The sequence below is a fragment of the Rutidosis leptorrhynchoides genome, chromosome 6 (genome assembly GCF_046630445.1).
Source record: "Rutidosis leptorrhynchoides isolate AG116_Rl617_1_P2 chromosome 6, CSIRO_AGI_Rlap_v1, whole genome shotgun sequence".
Classification (NCBI taxonomy): Eukaryota; Viridiplantae; Streptophyta; class Magnoliopsida; order Asterales; family Asteraceae; genus Rutidosis; species Rutidosis leptorrhynchoides.
Window position 1 is genome coordinate 34,711,521 of NC_092338.1, and position 18,312 is coordinate 34,729,832.

The window sequence follows — 18,312 nt, forward strand, 5'->3', positions numbered from 1 at the left end:
ATTACAAAAAGCATTGGGAACTCGATTAGATATGAGCACCGCTTATCACCCACAGACAGATGGTCAAAGTGAAAGAACAATACAAACATTGGAAGACATGTTACGGGCATGCGTGATTGACTTTGGAACTGGTTGGGATCGACACTTACCTTTGGCAGAATTCTCATACAATAACAGCTATCATGCGAGCATCAACGTAGCGCCATTTGAAGCACTTTACGGTAGAAAGTGAATATCTCCTATCTGTTGGAGTGAAGTAGGAGAAAGACAACTTACTGGACCAGAAATTATTCACGAAACCACCGAAAAGATCATTCAAATACAACAGCGATTGAAAACGGCCATGAGTCGTCAAAAGAGTTATGCTGATGTAAGAAGAAAACCGCTAGAATTTCAAGTGGGCGATAAAGTCATGTTGAAAGTGTCACCCTGGAAAGGCGTTGTACGATTCGGTAAACGAGGAAAGCTAAGTCCTAGGTATGTAGGACCCTTTGAAATCACCGAAAGAATTGGAGCAGTTGCTTATCGATTAAAGCTACCGCAAGAACTTAGTAGTGTTCACGACACATTTCACGTGTCAAATTTGAAGAAAGGTTTAGCTGAAGAGGATATCGTAATTCCTCTTGACGAAATACGAATCAATGATAAACTCCATTTTATCGAAGAACCTGTTGAAATCATGGACCGTGAGGTCAAACAATTAAAACAAAGCAAAATACTGATAGTTAGGGTTCGTTGGAACGCTAGACGAGGACCCGAGTTTACTTGGGAACGTGAGGATCAAATGAAGCAAAAGTATCCACATTTGTTCACTGATATCGCTCATAAAACAGGTACTACTCAAAATTTCGGGACGAAATTTTCTTTATCGGGGAGGTACTGTGATGACCCAAAACATTTCAACTTATTTAAACCAATTTTCTATACGATTTATTATTTTGACACGTTAAACAAAGTCTGTTAGATTGAGTCTCAAAATTTTAGAACTGTTTCATATATTCAATTACCTTTGACTACTCTCGACGATTCATGAACAATTATATATATATATATATATATATATATATATATATATATATATATATATATATATATAAGATGTACAAGTAAAAAAAACGACTTTTCTACAGTAAAAACAACTTTGCTACAGTAAAACACTATTTGCTACAGTGAAACTGACTTTGCTACAGTGCTACAGTGAAAACGGCTTTGCTACAGTAAAACACTATTTGCTACAGTAAACACTATTTTCTACGGTAAATACTATTTGCTACAGTGCCACTATTGCTACAGTAAATACTATTTGATGTCGACGAACTAGCAAACAAAAGCGGATCAGGCAGCCATGCGATCGCATGGCAAAAACACTGAAAACTCATGCGATCGCATGAGCTACAGGAAATGAAAAAGTATTATAAATACGCTAGTTTGCTTGACACAAAATTCACACCTCTCTGCTTCTTTATCTCTATATTTATATTTATATTATAATTATAATTTTAAATTTAAGTTTAATAATAATAAGGTATATACGAGGGTGTTTTTAATTCGGGTTTCAAACCGCTTTAAGCTAAGGAAATATTGGGTATTGTTCGGGGTATTGTTCTTGAATCCAAGACCAACCATACAGTCATCCACTATCTTTACGTCTACGTAATTTGCCTACAATATTGAACCTCAATATTGAACAGTGAGTTTATAGTCTCCCTTTTTAAATACTTTAAATATTTTTGGGCTGAGAATACATGCAATTTATCTTAAACGTAATAAGACACAAGTACATACTAAATTCTACACTGAGTTAAATCGAAAATCCCTTAGCTTTGGTAACTAGTAGCTGCCAGTACATAGGATATGGACTGGTGGGCGCGAATAATTGTGACAACCCAGAAATTTTCGACTAAATTTAAACTTTATCTTTATATTATTCTGACACGATAAGCAATGTTTGTTAAGTTAAATCTCAAGGATTTTAAACTATGTTTATACATTCATTTAAACCTCGACCAAATTCCAATGATTCACGAACCATTAAATGAACATATATGAATATGTATGTATATGTGTATATATTATAAATTGAAAATGTCAAAAAAGTATTTAAACGTATAATGCTTTACATGAACGTATTTGTTTCAATATGATTATCGACGAAATTAAAAAATATATATTAAATGCTTGAATTATCAGAGAAATTGAATTATGATTACAAGTCTCTGTTGAGAGGTCCACTATGATTGAGAAAATCTATTCCTTTTAACGATATTCGGAATAATTTGTAAAGCTATTTATAAATAAAAACAAAAAGTGTCATTTACGAAAGTTAGACAAAAGTTAGTGGAGAATTGGTTTCCATAATATTCTATTAATCTATTTTCAAACGTACAAAAACGTTTTCAGTTTAAAAAGAACTTTATTATTAAAATATATATAACTTTTATAAATATCTAGAATCACTTTTGACAACTCATTACTTAACCAGTATAATAAATATAATGATATTTATATTTTATTTCATTAAATATATATAACGATTTAAATTAATATTATATATATTTATACGCGTATTATACATACATAGTTTTTATACTTTTACTATACTTTAACTTTACCTTTACTTTACTTTTACTTTACTTTAACTTTAATAATTCACTTTAATAATTCATACTTTAATAATTCACTTTAATAATTCATACTTTAATAATTCACTTTAATAATTCATACTTTGATAATTCACTTTAATAATTCATACTTTAATAATTCACTTTAATAATTCATACTTTAATAATTCACTTTAATAATTCATACTTTAATAATTCACTTTAATAATTCAAAAATCTATTATAAATAGAATTCAATAGGTTTCATTATTTCATAGAAACTTGAAAATATATTTCTCTAAACTCTCTCAATCGATTTACATATATATATATATATATATATATATATATATATATATATATATATATTTGCTCTGTATTATTTCAAGATATTATTAGTATACATAAAATATTACGACGGAGTGATGTCCGAGTGATTTCAAAATAGTTTTTTTTGAATGAGTTGAAGCTAAGGAAATTATGGGTTATAGCTATGGAGGTGATGGGTATGGTTCATGGGTATGCTCGTGAGGTCAATCTAGTGTTTATCATCTCCGTTGCGTCTACGTACTTTCCTGCAATATTGAATCTCAATATTGATAGGTGAGCACTCATAACTTAACTTTTATGTATCAATAGTGTATCCCTGACTAGTGCTCGAGTATATAGGATTATGCATGCTTGTACATTCGATATTGTCCTTAGATAGGTTTGATGAATCCTGAATTAGATACATATGCTACTGAGATAAGGTATATGATATGCATGTCATTGGAAAGCTAGCGAAAAATTAAGAACTTTTCATTTAGATATCGAATGGTTTCGATGAACGAATTTGAAGTTATAGTCAACTGAATTTTAGTATTATTGTTAAAATGATTATTATTACTATCGTCGTTATTATTTTAATAGAAATATCATTGTTATTATAAAATATCATTATTACTATTATGTTAGTATTATCATTTTATCATAATAACATTTTTAGTAAATATAAATATTGTTATAGAATAATAATAATTATTATTACAAAATAATACAACTTTTACTTATTATTATTATGATCAATATTATTTTATCAAATAAATAGGGGATACAAAGATATTTTTCACCACGCGTAATATAATTACATTAATAATACTTACCACTATAGTTTTACGATATTAAGTGAACTTTATAAATTTTACTACTTAAGATATATAAAAGTATATATTATATATAAACGTTAATATAAATTTTTATTAATAAATGACTTTTATTATTATAAAATCTAATAAATATATTTAAATATATAAAACGACTATAGTTAAGTTATATAATAAACACGTATAAATTTTAGAAGTCATTTTGGGTCAAGTTGACTTTTGTTGACTTTTGCATATTAGTCTCGAGCATTAGGATTGTGGTACACTATGACTTGACCAAAAATTGTTAGACAAATATTGACCAACATATAAATATATATAATTAATATAGGTTCGTGAATCCGAGGCCAACCTTGCACTTGTTAAATGACGTTATATGTATTTTTACTACGAAATACAGTATGGTGAGTTTCATTTGCTCCCTTTTTAATTGCTTTTGTAATATATATTTTTGGGCTGAGAATACATGCGCTGCTTTTATAAATGCTTTACGAAATAGAGACAAGTGATCAAAAATGATAATTCTGCGGATTGATGTGCTAGGTAATTTAGTTACATGTTATAAGAGCATGTGAGCGCGAATCCTAAAGATAGATCTATCGGGCTTAACACCCCCATCCTGTAGGCTGCACTAGACATAAGAGCTAGTGGGCGGATGTTTAGTACTTCGAGGATTATTTATACACTTGCGAGTGTACGTATCCATCTTTGCGAAGATGACTTATTATATTATTGTTAAGGTTGGTTACTGAGGCCTCAACATAAGCAGAACGGTTTTATACACTTGCGAGTGTACATATATTTATAAACGGAAATCTTGTGGTCTATTAATATATTGAAATGATTGTTATGATAAACCTATGAACTCACCAACCTTTTGGTTGACACTTTAAAGCATGTTTATTCTCAGGTATTAAAGAAATCTTCCGCTGTGCATTAGCTCATTTTAAGGATATTACTTGGAGTCATTCATGGCATATTTTGAAAGACGTTGCATTCGAGTCATTGAGTTCATCAAGATTATTTTTAAGTCAATTATAGTTGGATGTATTATGAAATGGTATGCATGCCGTCAACTTTCGTTGTAAAGAAAGTTTGTCTTTTAAAAACGAATGTAATGTTTGTAAAATGTATCATATAGAGGTCAAATACCTCGCGATGTAATCAACTATTATGAATCGTTTATAATGTATATGAACGGGTCATTTCAGTTGGTATCAGAGCGGTGGTCTTAGCGAACCAGGTCTGCATTAGTGTGTCTAACTGATAGTCGTTAGGATGCATTAGTGAGTCTGGACTTCGACCGTGTCTGCATGTCAAAAGTTTTGCTCATCATTCTTGTCAGAAATTACTTGCTTATCATTCTTAGTCTAGACACATCTTATTGCATTGATTGCATGAATAGTGTATAGACAAAATTCATATCTTAGCGTATCTGCTAATTCATATCTTAACGTATCTGTTACTGTAAACTTTGCCTGACATATTCCGTAAATTCCTCCGTAATCTACGAAATCTTTTGCGCTATATATATAGATATTCTATGTAATTAGAATACCACCCGATAGCCGAAAAATCATTTCATATTGAAAAATCCTTTATTCAATCGAACGAAATGGAATTCGTCATTAGTTCAAGTCCCTCGAATTCCGATATGGAATCCCACTCAAGCTCCGAAAGCAGTGTGACCGGAATGGATCAACCAATTAGCCATCATCTATTCTAGATGAATTGGGGATAGGTTCGTAGCCTCCTCAATAATTGGAGACAAGAAGAAGGTGATCCCTTCCATCCACCACATTGCCCTCTTGGCGATGAACCTGAAGCACTTACCGGCGAACCGGTCTGAAACACCATTTGCTCTCTCATTTTCAGAGTATCTCGTCATGATTATATACTACATCAAATTCTAGATTTTATTTATTCGCTCGTCCGAACCAACAATCACCCCGGTGTAACAGAAGAAGTCAACGCGCTTCGCGCTCGAGTAGTGGCTTTAGAGAATATGGTACAAGGGTTACAAACACCAACAAATAACGAAGTATTAATTCATAATTTCAATTTTATTGAATAAATACTCCGTAAAAGTTATGTAATTTCTAAAGTCTTTAGGGATTATTCAGTTCTAGTTTCAACCGTAAATCAAATGAGTTTAATTTAATATTAACTCATTAAATCTATGTTACATCTGAAGAAAATATGCACATATATATTTTCATAAAGACTGTAATAATATTCTGTTGTACAAAATATTAATTGTGAAAATTTTTTTAACGGGTAGGTAATACCCGAGAGATATATAAATTCAAAATTAATATGTTACATTTTTCGAATCTGATTAAGCAAATCATCAACTATACTCCCAAAATCTCACAACAATATACATTCTTGTATAGTAATCAAAACAACCATTCTCACCCAAATTTGATTACGCATTCTGATTTTGACAAATCAAAATCCAAGTCATGATTTAACAGAAGACATCACTCTTAGATTCCTACATCTTTCAAAGCTATACTTTGGCTTCAAAACTGTGTTAGAACATCATATGTATATTAACGATTACAAACTGTGTTCAAACTCTCCGAAGTTTTCGAAGACACTTTAAACAATGAATAATCGAGATGATGATCCAACCACATATTACCCACATTTATGTACCTAAAAAGCTCTCGAAGCCAAAGTCATAGTTCAACGCGTATCCGTGTCAGACCCTTTGGCATTTATTAGCTAAAATGACTTTTCAATTCCTTTTCAAAGTAGACAGTTTTGTCACAGCTCCAGCAAGTCAACTTCGACTTTTTAGTCGGACTAGTCTTATTATAACCTCGATAAATACGTTGCCCTTTCGCCAACGTTACCGGGGAATCGTTTATATTCACCACATTAGCAATAAACTTACCAACAACTTCACTGATCTTTGACTTTCCAAAAAAAAAAAAAAAATTCATTATAATTATCGAAACCCTATCATATATTTATTCGTACCTTATAACAAGAATTGCCATACCAATTATTGAGAATCAGCAATCAGTATTTTGAAACCTCGCAGCATGTCTACATCAACAATTACATATACACACAATGTCTACCTCCAAGACTTACATTCTTTGAATGAGAATTTTCTGAAAAACACCCTAAACTGCGAACCAGTTCTCGAAATTTTGAAAAATGCTGATGAAGCAACAAAAACTGTAAACGACCTTAACAGTAAAAAGTTGGATTATAAAGGATAGTATATTGGCAAAGCTCAGAAAAAGAGAAGCTTTAGAACTGGAAAACGGATTGAGCAAAGTATGAAGGAGGCTGTGGACAAATCATAAAGGCTGAACCTGCCTTCAAAGGATCCAAATGATTCATTACTTGCTGAAGTCATTAACGAATACCTTGCTCCTAACTCTAAACCCCTGCGGACAATATCCTTCATCATCCTCTGATATTAGACATTCTAAGATATCATCGTATCTTTCATTATAAATATCATCCATACTTCTGAAGATATTTTTATAATTATTCTTATCTGAAATCATTTACCTCTTCGCGCTATCTGTATTATATCATAAAGGAAACTATTTTAGTTTCTAAATTCTGAAACATTCGAGTTTAAAATAGGAATATTCTTGAAGAAGTGTTGGGAGCTGAAGCATGAGTTAGTATAATATAATGACACTTGATCAACGTGATTATATTACAGTAATTCATGCTGAGTTTCTAAATGGAACATGATGATTCACAGATCATAACGTCATCATGTGCTATGTTACACGACTCTTGTATTCTATTTAATCTCTAAAAATATCAAGAATATATTTTCTTGATGATTCGGTCTTTTCAGGGTATTTTGGTAAATTAACAAATCAAGATCGTGTCATTACAATTTCCTTCCTAGAACATTAACAATGTTCATTCCGAAATTTATATCTGCGAATTCTGGACCATTACAAGCGGTGCTTAATCGCAAGAAGAAGAAACGAAAGGACAAAGCTCCGAACTAGAAATGGGAGTATAAATCATAGCAAATAGAAGAGAGCATTAACTGTGGATGACAATGATTATAGAAGAAGCAAGGACTTTGAAATATAAGGGAAGATATAAAACTCAACAACAACCCAGAAATCACAAACCGTATATATCAATGCATATAGCAATATAAAGACACGGGAGAACTAAAAACACTATAAAACTAAGAGTATAGTAGAAGTAAATAGATTCTTCCGGAGGCAGATGAAAAAGAAGAATGACAGATATGAAAGTGAGGAGTATATCGAGAATTAGTACTGGATGAAGCATATTGACAAATACTTTAAAATATGAGTTGAGGGAGAAAGAATAGAAGGTGTGAGTTGTAAGGAAACGAAGGAGGTGGATTTATAGTGAAATACCCGACAGAGAAATCAAGATGGATTATCGTATTAATTCGAAGAGAATCATAATCTCCTTAATCACCGAAGCATCAAATCCAACATAGATTACAAAGATTTTCTTTAAATTCGGAGATCAATTGTGATGACGTTAAAAGATATGACGAATCACTATAATCTTATTTCCTTCATTTACGATAACTTCCCTCATACGCTTCGAGTAATCGAACTATTTTATCCATACTTCTTAGACATGATAAAACTTTATAATCGTCATAATAACATTCTCATTGTTAGTCATGACGACCTCTATCAAATTTCGGGGACGAAATTTCTTTAACGGGTAGGTACTGTGACGACCCAGAAATTTCTGACTAAATTTAAACTTTATCTTTATATTATTCTGACACGATAAGCAATGTTTGTTAAGTTAAATCTCAAGGATTTTAAACTATGTTTATACATTCATTTAAACCTCGACCAAATTCCAATGATTCACGAACCATTAAATGAACATATATGAATATGTATGTATATGTGTATATATTATAAATTGAAAATGTCAAAAAAGTATTTAAACGTATAATGCTTTACATGAACGTATTTGTTTCAATATGATTATCGACGAAATTAAAAAATATATATTAAATGCTTGAATTATCAGAAAAATTGAATTATGATTACAAGTCTCTGTTGAGAGGTCCACTATGATTGAGAAAATCTATTCCTTTTAACGATATTCGGAATAATTTGTAAAGCTATTTATAAATAAAAACAAAAAATGTCATTTACGAAAGTTAGACAAAAGTTAGTGGAGAATTGGTTTCCATAATATTCTATTAATCTATTTTCAAACGTACAAAAACGTTTTCAGTTTAAAAAGAACTTTATTATTAAAATATATATAACTTTTATAAATATCTAGAATCACTTTTGACAACTCATTACTTAACCAGTATAATAAATATAATGATATTTATATTTTATTTTATTAAATATATATAACGATTTAAATTAATATTATATATTTATACGCGTATTATACATACATAGTTTTTATACTTTTACTATACTTTAACTTTATCTTTACTTTACTTTAACTTTAATAATTCACTTTAATAATTCATACTTTAATAATTCACTTTAATAATTCATACTTTGATAATTCACTTTAATAATTCATACTTTAATAATTCACTTTAATAATTCATACTTTAATAATTCACTTTAATAATTCATACTTTAATAATTCAAAAATCTATTATAAATAGAATTCAATAGGTTTCATTATTTCATAGAAACTTGAAAATATATTTCTCTAAACTCTCTCAATCGATTTACATATATATATATATATATATATATATATATATATATATATATATATATATATATATATATATATTTGCTCTGTATTATTTCAAGATATTATTAGTATACATAAAATATTACGACGGAGTGATGTCCGAGTGATTTCAAAATAGTTTTTTTTGAATGAGTCGAAGCTAAGAAAATTATGGGTTATAGCTATGGAGGTGATGGGTATGGTTCATGGGTATGCTCGTGAGGTCAATCTAGTGTTTATCATCTCCGTTGCGTCTACGTACTTTCCTGCAATATTGAATCTCAATATTGATACGTGAGCACTCATAACTTAACTTTTATATATCAATAGTGTATCCCTAACTAGTGCTCCAGTATATAGGATTATGCATGCTTGTACATTCGATATTGTCCTTAGATAGGTTTGTTGAATCCTGAATTAGATACATATGCTACTGAGATAAGGTATATGATATGCATGTCATTGGAAAGCTAGCGAAAAATTAAGAACTTTTCATTTAGATATCGAATGGTTTCGATGAACGAATTTGAAGTTATAGTCAACTGAATTTTAGTATTATTGTTAAAATGATTATTATTACTATCGTCGTTATTATTTTAATAGAAATATCATTGTTATTATAAAATATCATTATTACTATTATGTTAGTATTATCATTTTATCATAATAACATTTTTAGTAAATATAAATATTGTTATAGAATAATAATAATTATTATTACAAAATAATACAACTTTTACTTATTATTATTATGATCAATATTATTTTATCAAATAAATAGGGGATACAAAGATATTTTTCACCACGCGTAATATAATTACATTAATAATACTTACCACTATAGTTTTACGATATTAAGTGAACTTTATAAATTTTACTACTTAAGATATATAAAAGTATATATTATATATAAACGTTAATATAAATTTTTATTAATAAATGACTTTTATTATTATAAAATCTAATAAATATATTTAAATATATAAAACGACTATAGTTAAGTTATATAATAAACACGTATAAATTTTAGAAGTCATTTTGGGTCAAGTTGACTTTTGTTGACTTTTGCATATTAGTCTCGAGCATTAGGATTGTGGTACACTATGACTTGACCAAAAATTGTTAGACAAATATTGACCAACATATAAATATATATAATTAATATAGGTTCGTGAATCCGAGGCCAACCTTGCACTTGTTAAATGACGTTATATGTATTTTTACTACGAAATACAGTATGGTGAGTTTCATTTGCTCCCTTTTTAATTGCTTTTGTAATATATATTTTTGGGCTGAGAATACATGCGCTGCTTTTATAAATGCTTTACGAAATAGAGACAAGTGATCAAAAATGATAATTCTGCGGATTGATGTGCTAGGTAATTTAGTTACATGTTATAAGAGCATGTGAGCGCGAATCCTAAAGATAGATCTATCGGGCTTAACACCCCCATCCTGTAGGCTGCACTAGACATAAGAGCTAGTGGGCGGATGTTTAGTACTTCGAGGATTATTTATACACTTGCGAGTGTACGTATCCATCTTTGCGAAGATGACTTATTATATTATTGTTAAGGTTGGTTACTGAGGCCTCAACATAAGCAGAACGGTTTTATACACTTGCGAGTGTACATATATTTATAAACGGAAATCTTGTGGTCTATTAATATATTGAAATGATTGTTATGATAAACCTATGAACTCACCAACCTTTTGGTTGACACTTTAAAGCATGTTTATTCTCAGGTATTAAAGAAATCTTCCGCTGTGCATTAGCTCATTTTAAGGATATTACTTGGAGTCATTCATGGCATATTTTGAAAGACGTTGCATTCGAGTCATTGAGTTCATCAAGATTATTTTTAAGTCAATTATAGTTGGATGTATTATGAAATGGTATGCATGCCGTTAACTTTCGTTGTAAAGAAAGTTTGTCTTTTAAAAACGAATGTAATGTTTGTAAAATGTATCATATAGAGGTCAAATACCTCGCGATGTAATCAACTATTATGAATCGTTTATAATGTATATGAACGGGTCATTTCAATAATCGTATATGGATCCATAGGGCTTGACATCCCCGTCCGAGCTAGAGCTCTAGCCTTTTAACGGACGTATGTTATTTGAGTTTATGACACGTTGGTTTGCGTGTATTAAAACGAATGGGGTAATTTTCATTATAGCCTTAAGTTTAGTTACCAGGGTGCTCTGTTACGTAGAATTTATTGATAAACTTTTGATGAAATCTTGTGGTCTATCTTTATATACTTATGACTCGAGCAATTAAACCTATAACTCACCAACATTCGTGTTGACCTTTTTATCATATTTTATTCTCAGGTCCTTAGACTGCTTCCGCTGTGATGTGCTTGTTGTCTGCATGGAGTCTCTCATGCTTTGTATAAAGTTTATTGCATTCGAAATAAAACTGCGTTGTGTAATAAATAATTGGACTGTGATGTCAACCTGTATGATAAAAACTTATGTATTTTGGGGATTTGCTTATACCTAAGCACTCGCCCACATGCTTATAACTTTCTATGTTTAGAAAGTTACTTATTTTAATGAATGCAATATTTTATCAAAACGTATCATATAGAGGTCAAAACCTCACTGTGGAATCAATGATTAACGTGCCGCGTCAATAGCGATTTTGACGGGTCGTTATAAAATACATTTAGAAGCTAGGTATTGTACGAGTACGAATACGGATGCATACGAGTAGAATTGTTGATGAAAATGAATGAGGATGTAATTGTAAGCATTTTTATTAAATAGAAGTACTTTGATATGTGTCTTGAAGTCTTTCAAAAGTGTATGAATACATATTAAAACACTACATGTATATACATTTTAACTGAGTCGTTAAGTCATCGTTAGTCGTTACATGTAAGTGTTGTTTTGAAACCTTTAGGTTAACGATCTTGTTAAATGTTGTTAACCCATTGTTTATTATATCAAATGAGATGTTAAATTATTATATTATCATGATAATATGATGTATTAATATATCTTAATATGATATATATACAGTTAAATATTGTTACAACGATAATCGTTACATATATGTCTCGTTTCGAAATCATTAAGTTAGTAGTCTTGTTTTTACATATGTAGTTCATTGTTAATATACTTAATGATATGTTTACTTATCATAATATCATGTTAACTATATATATATATCCATATATATGTCATTATATAGTTTTTACAAGTTTTATCGTTCGTGAATCACCGATCAACTTGGGTGGTCAATTGTGTATATGAAATCTATTTCACTTAATCAAGTCTTAACAAGTTTGATTGCTTAACATGTTGGAAACACTTAATCATGTAAATATCAATCTCATTTAATATATGTAAACATGGAAAAGTTCGGGTCACTACAACTTGCACCCCATTGTAAACAACACCTCTCCATATTTCTCTAAACACACTAGGGGACACATTATCTACCTTTGTCACTTGTATAGCCATAAATTGAACTTGATATTTGTTGATCAAATTCCCCACTTTACTCCCTTTATCCTTAGTCCCTAGCCCCCTAGAGTTCCATGAAGCGATTTTCATCACTTGTGTTTGTTGGACCATTCGCTACTATCGAACATGCCCTCAATAAAGTTCTCGAACACCTCCTTATCTTTTGGACTAAAGTTAGGATTTAAAACTTTTCCATTCACTTTAATTGGCTTTTTAGAAAACTTGGAGTTGGATTGTTCTTCTTGCACTTGTTCATCTAACTCGTCATCAGAAGAATGTTCCACCGAACCAATTTCAATATCATTCGATAAATCTCTAGCTTTAGCTTTCTTTCTCTTATGTGCTTTTGAAGGACTTCTATGAGAAGAAGAAGTCTCCTTTTTGTACAAAGCTTTTGATTTTTGATTATTTTTCTTGTAGATTGCACATGATGATCTGTAATCTAGGGTAGGACATTTGTGTAAGTCTTGCTTTTCATGAGTGAACCTTGCTTTGTGAAAGAAATAAGGCACATCAGTGATCTCCACATCATAAGGAGGGCTGCTACTACACAGATCCACGCAATTGGGCTTATTTTGCTCTTTTTCTGGCCCATTTGAATCGGGCTTCTCTGAAGTGGGGGAACAAATAAGAGTTATCTTGTCCGTTGCAGGCCCTGTAGTATCTCTGACATGCGTGGAAATTGCCCTATCATCCATTGAAAACATGTTATCGAGGTTGACTTTTAGCTGATTGGGAACTTTATCACCAAAACAGCAACTGACACCCACTTTAGCAGGCATGCTTTCTGCTTTTTTTTTTTTTAACACAGACCCTTTGTATTTCTCATAGACATGTAGGTTTAAGTTTGAATTGGATTGTAGTCTATTATCCAATGAATCTAAAACCTTGCCCGTTTGAATGTCTTCTAGCACAAAATTGGAATTTGAAAACGCTGTGACGTGTGCTTCTGTGATAGGAGAACTTGGGATAACAGGATCCCTTACAGGTGGATCTTCGTATAACGGCGATTGACCCTTTTTCGGTGTGTCCAGCACGTGTACCTCTCCATCTTCAACACTGGGGTTGACGTTCACCTTATTACCTGAATTAACTTCTTCCTTTCTGTGCGAGTTAATTACACATCGATTGATTGCTTCGATGAAGTCCTCATTGTCATCCGACACAATATACATATTGGGATCAAAATCTTTGTCTACTTCATGAACCCAAATATTCGCCATCTGTTTATCCTGTAGACCCGAAGTAAATTGTTTATCTATGAATTTGGCATCGAACACTTCCATAAACACAAACATAGATGCAACCTGTGTAAGATTATAGGTAGCCTTAGATATGTATAACACTTCACCAATCGAATGAACAATCTTTGCCAAGTTATCAAGACAACCATAATCTATCGGAATCCCCCTAACTTCCATCCAAGCTACCCTTGAGAACTTGCCTCTTCTATCTTTCATGGGTGTGATTTTGAGAAAATCACCATTATAGCCACCATAGCTACATCCATGGATCAAATTACTAAAACTCACTTCGTCACCACATGTAACCATTGCACCATAGCTACCCCACAGGTAAAATTTATCTATAATCACATTACGATTAATTATCCAATCAGTAAATTTTTCTTTAGAGAATTTGACTTTATCAACGATTAGCACAGTGAGTTCCATGTCCCTGTCAATATCATTATTTAGTTGAAGCTGAATGATATTGGACTCTTCTTTCCTTTTGAACTCGTATCTTTTTGTATTTTGAAAATACTCCTTTTTTTGTGAATGACCGACCATATTGCTTTGAAGAACCTCTTCGTTCACTGTTCGTATTAGAGTCTTTGTCGAATTTTGCAAACCCCATTCTTAAACGTTTCCCTTGAAGAATCTTCCCATTCATAGTTTCAATTGCCACTGCAGCTTGTTCATTAGTAGCGAATTTGATGAAAGCGTAGTTTCGACCATTTCTCCAAGCAATATGACATTATCTATTATCTATTATTTATTAATATTATTAATAATAATTAGTACTCCGTAATAAATTGTGAAAATGACATTATCTATCAGTATATATTATACATATATTACATTTTTATATATACATATTATTACATGCGGAGTATTACGTTAACTATTACGTTACATATTACATATCACATATTGCTAAATATTCATTTGCATTCTTAATATAAGTTGATATTTAAGAGATAAATTTAATGGACGGGACATCACATGTGATTAGAGCCCTTAGATTTAATATAATCATATGTTATTACCAGATTATCCTTTTTGTGTTTTAATCTTGATCGTTAATCACATGTGATCCAAGGCCGGTAATCATATATGATTGTCCGACAATCACATGATTTAAGGGTTGAGATTTATTCCTCGATCTCAACTTAAATTAAGAATTCAAATAAATATATCTCACTACATATTACTCCGTACATATTTACATATCAACGCTAAAGGTAGATAATTTCATCTGTATATAGTACCTCTGCTCTATATAATTTAAAAATATATTTTGCTTTTAAAATAAAAAATAAAAAAAATTTAGAGAACTACGTTTAATTGAACTAAATCAGATTAAAATATATATGCGAAGACATATATATTTGATTTGAACAAATAGGCTAACGTACTAGAGTATAAAGCATTTGGAAATGCATCTGTAGATAAATAAAAAAAATAAACAAATGCGATCGATATATAGTAATAGAATAATCTATGCATGTACGTTAAAAAATGTATTACCCTATGAAGCTTAGGTATATATGCATTATATGCATGAAATGTTGTGTATTGATTTGTTGTTGTGAATGGAGGCAAATCAGAGGCATTTAGGTTTCGTAGGAAGTCTGAATCGAACACTTTCGAAAAGGCAACCGGGATCGGAAACAGGAACCCTCGTGCTCCTTACGACCTGTGAGATGTAATGTAATCAGATCAGATCAAGGTGACGATCGTCATGCATGATCATGTGTTCGAGTTTGTTGCGGAAGTAGCAGAGAACAGTGGCGGAACTTGAATGAAATCTTCGAGGGGGCAAAATTATTATATCTATATATCTAAAAGACATAGTGGAAGTGAATAGTAACCAGGGGTATTTCTGACTTTTCACATTTTTTATTTTTTATTTTTATATATCTAAAAGACATAGTGGAAGTGAATAGTAACCCGGGGTATTTCTGACTTTTCACATTTTTTTTTATTTTTTTTGGAATTATTTAAATTTCGTTTCACACTCCCAGACTTTTTCAAAAAATTCAAATCGACCCCCCAAACAGGGGGTAAAGTGTCAAATGACCATTTTCATAAAAAAAATCTTAAATAAACTCCCCCAAAATCTTCAACGGGTCATATCTTCTCGCTCGCAACGAGTTAATTTTTCCGACACCATCGTTAAACTCGAAATAATTTTAGGCACACAATGTCACTAACTATATATACGCAAAACGGACGCTTTTTAAAAAATGCTAAATATTTGGGGTACTTTTCATACACGTTGATTTTGCGTTAAATTTTTAAAAGTCGACAATTTCATAGCGAAATGCGAAGATGTACATATATTGTTAATTTAACATAACATTTAAATCTTTCACGAGCTATACCGTTTAGTTCGACTCGAGTTGCGACGACATCATCGTTAGCCACGGAATAATTTTACAAACTAAACGCAATAAAAGACATTGAAAACCGAACCCCCAGCGCGAAGCGAGTGTTCGAAACCTAGTTTAATGTCTAAAACGTACTCTCTCCGTCCCATATCTATTGTCCATTATTCCATTCTGGAATGTCCAAATTAACTGTTCACATCCATAAATGAAAAAGAATAATATGATAAAAATTCTTCGTGCCCCTACTATATTCATGTAGGACAATAAGATAAGTAAAAAGTAAGGGGTAATAATATAAAGTTAAAAAAAAATACATGTGACATATACATTTCTTAAACTGTGTAGATAATAAATATAAGACGGAGGGATTATTTAATAAAATGGATGATAGTATTAAACAAGTATAAATACAACAATATATAATACTTTTGTCAACAAACTTATTATCATCGTTTATAAAAAATGAATTCGTTAATTGATGAATGGCTCGAATTCATTAATATATTCTTGCATATATCTTAAAAATTAGTCGCTCCATCCTATATTTATAATCCAGTATTTCATTTGGGTTATTCCAAATTAATAGTCCACTTTCATATATAGATAAGAATAATAAGGTAAACTTCTATTATTCCGTTAATGTATGTAGATAGAATTAAAAGAGAAATAAAAAATAAGGGTAAAACTGGAAAGTAAATAGAAAATGTAGTACTTTTATGATATTTTCTTATATATGTGGACTATTAATATGAAACGGAGAGAGTAATTATAAGTAAATTAAACTAATTTTTACATTAATAATAGTGTGTTATATGTTGAAGAAAATACAAGGAATAAGTTAAATATTACTCCGTATACTACTTTATACTGAGTAAGTATCAAATCAAATCTCTACATTTTACAAAGCATGAATATTAAATCTGATGTGTCAGTCTGTCATTTAATCTGAATCCTTACTGCCACATGTAATTTAGTAGGTAATTATAATTAATTAAATATAATCACATCTTAGCTACACGTGTCCCCAATCACACCCCATATTATACCTAAAATTAAAAAAAAATAATAAATAAATCTTAAACGTCCCTCTCTCTATCTCTCTTCAAAAACCGTCCATCTCTCTCTTCAAAATTCCTCAAACCTCCAGAGCTTTTCCATCGTTGATTATGGCTTACTGACGGTGTAATAGGCGATGCCACTACCACCAATCAATCTGTAACATTTTTCTCAACATAAACATACAGATTTTGTAAATTAATGTCAGATTCTTCGAAAGCGACGGATTAATCTCCGCTCCGAATTCTCCGGTGACTGGAATGTCGACGAAGACGACGACGTTAACAAAAAGGTACCCTTGGTTCTGAATCGTTTTATGGTTCAATTAGTGTTTGCAGCGATTTAGGGTTCGATTTAGGGTTCAATTAGGGTTAAATGTGAAGATGAATATGCAGAGAGTTCTTGTGATGTTGTACGTGATTTAGGGTTCAATTAATTGATGTTTTTGCTAAAAATGAAAATGATGATTTTGTTAATCCATCGATGTTGATTGTTGTTAAAAAATACTTTTGTGCATTCACTATATTTTAATAATTATACCGATATTCAATTTTTATTTTTTAAAATTTTAATGAAACGCGTTTTGTGTGAATAGTTACTGAATTATTGATATTGATTATTAATTACTGATTCAAAATAATGTTTAAACGATTTTAGGATTTCAATCTTGAAAGATGTGACTAAGTATGATTTCTTCAATTATAGTTGCTGC

General features: G+C 30.8%; 1 pseudogene; it reads left to right on the forward strand.

Moving 5' to 3' along the window:
• The window catches only part of LOC139851307 (dormancy-associated protein homolog 3-like), a 76,970-nt pseudogene extending 61,107 nt beyond the window's left edge, over nt 1-15,863 (forward strand).
• The last annotated feature ends 2,449 nt before the right edge of the window (nt 15,864-18,312 follow it).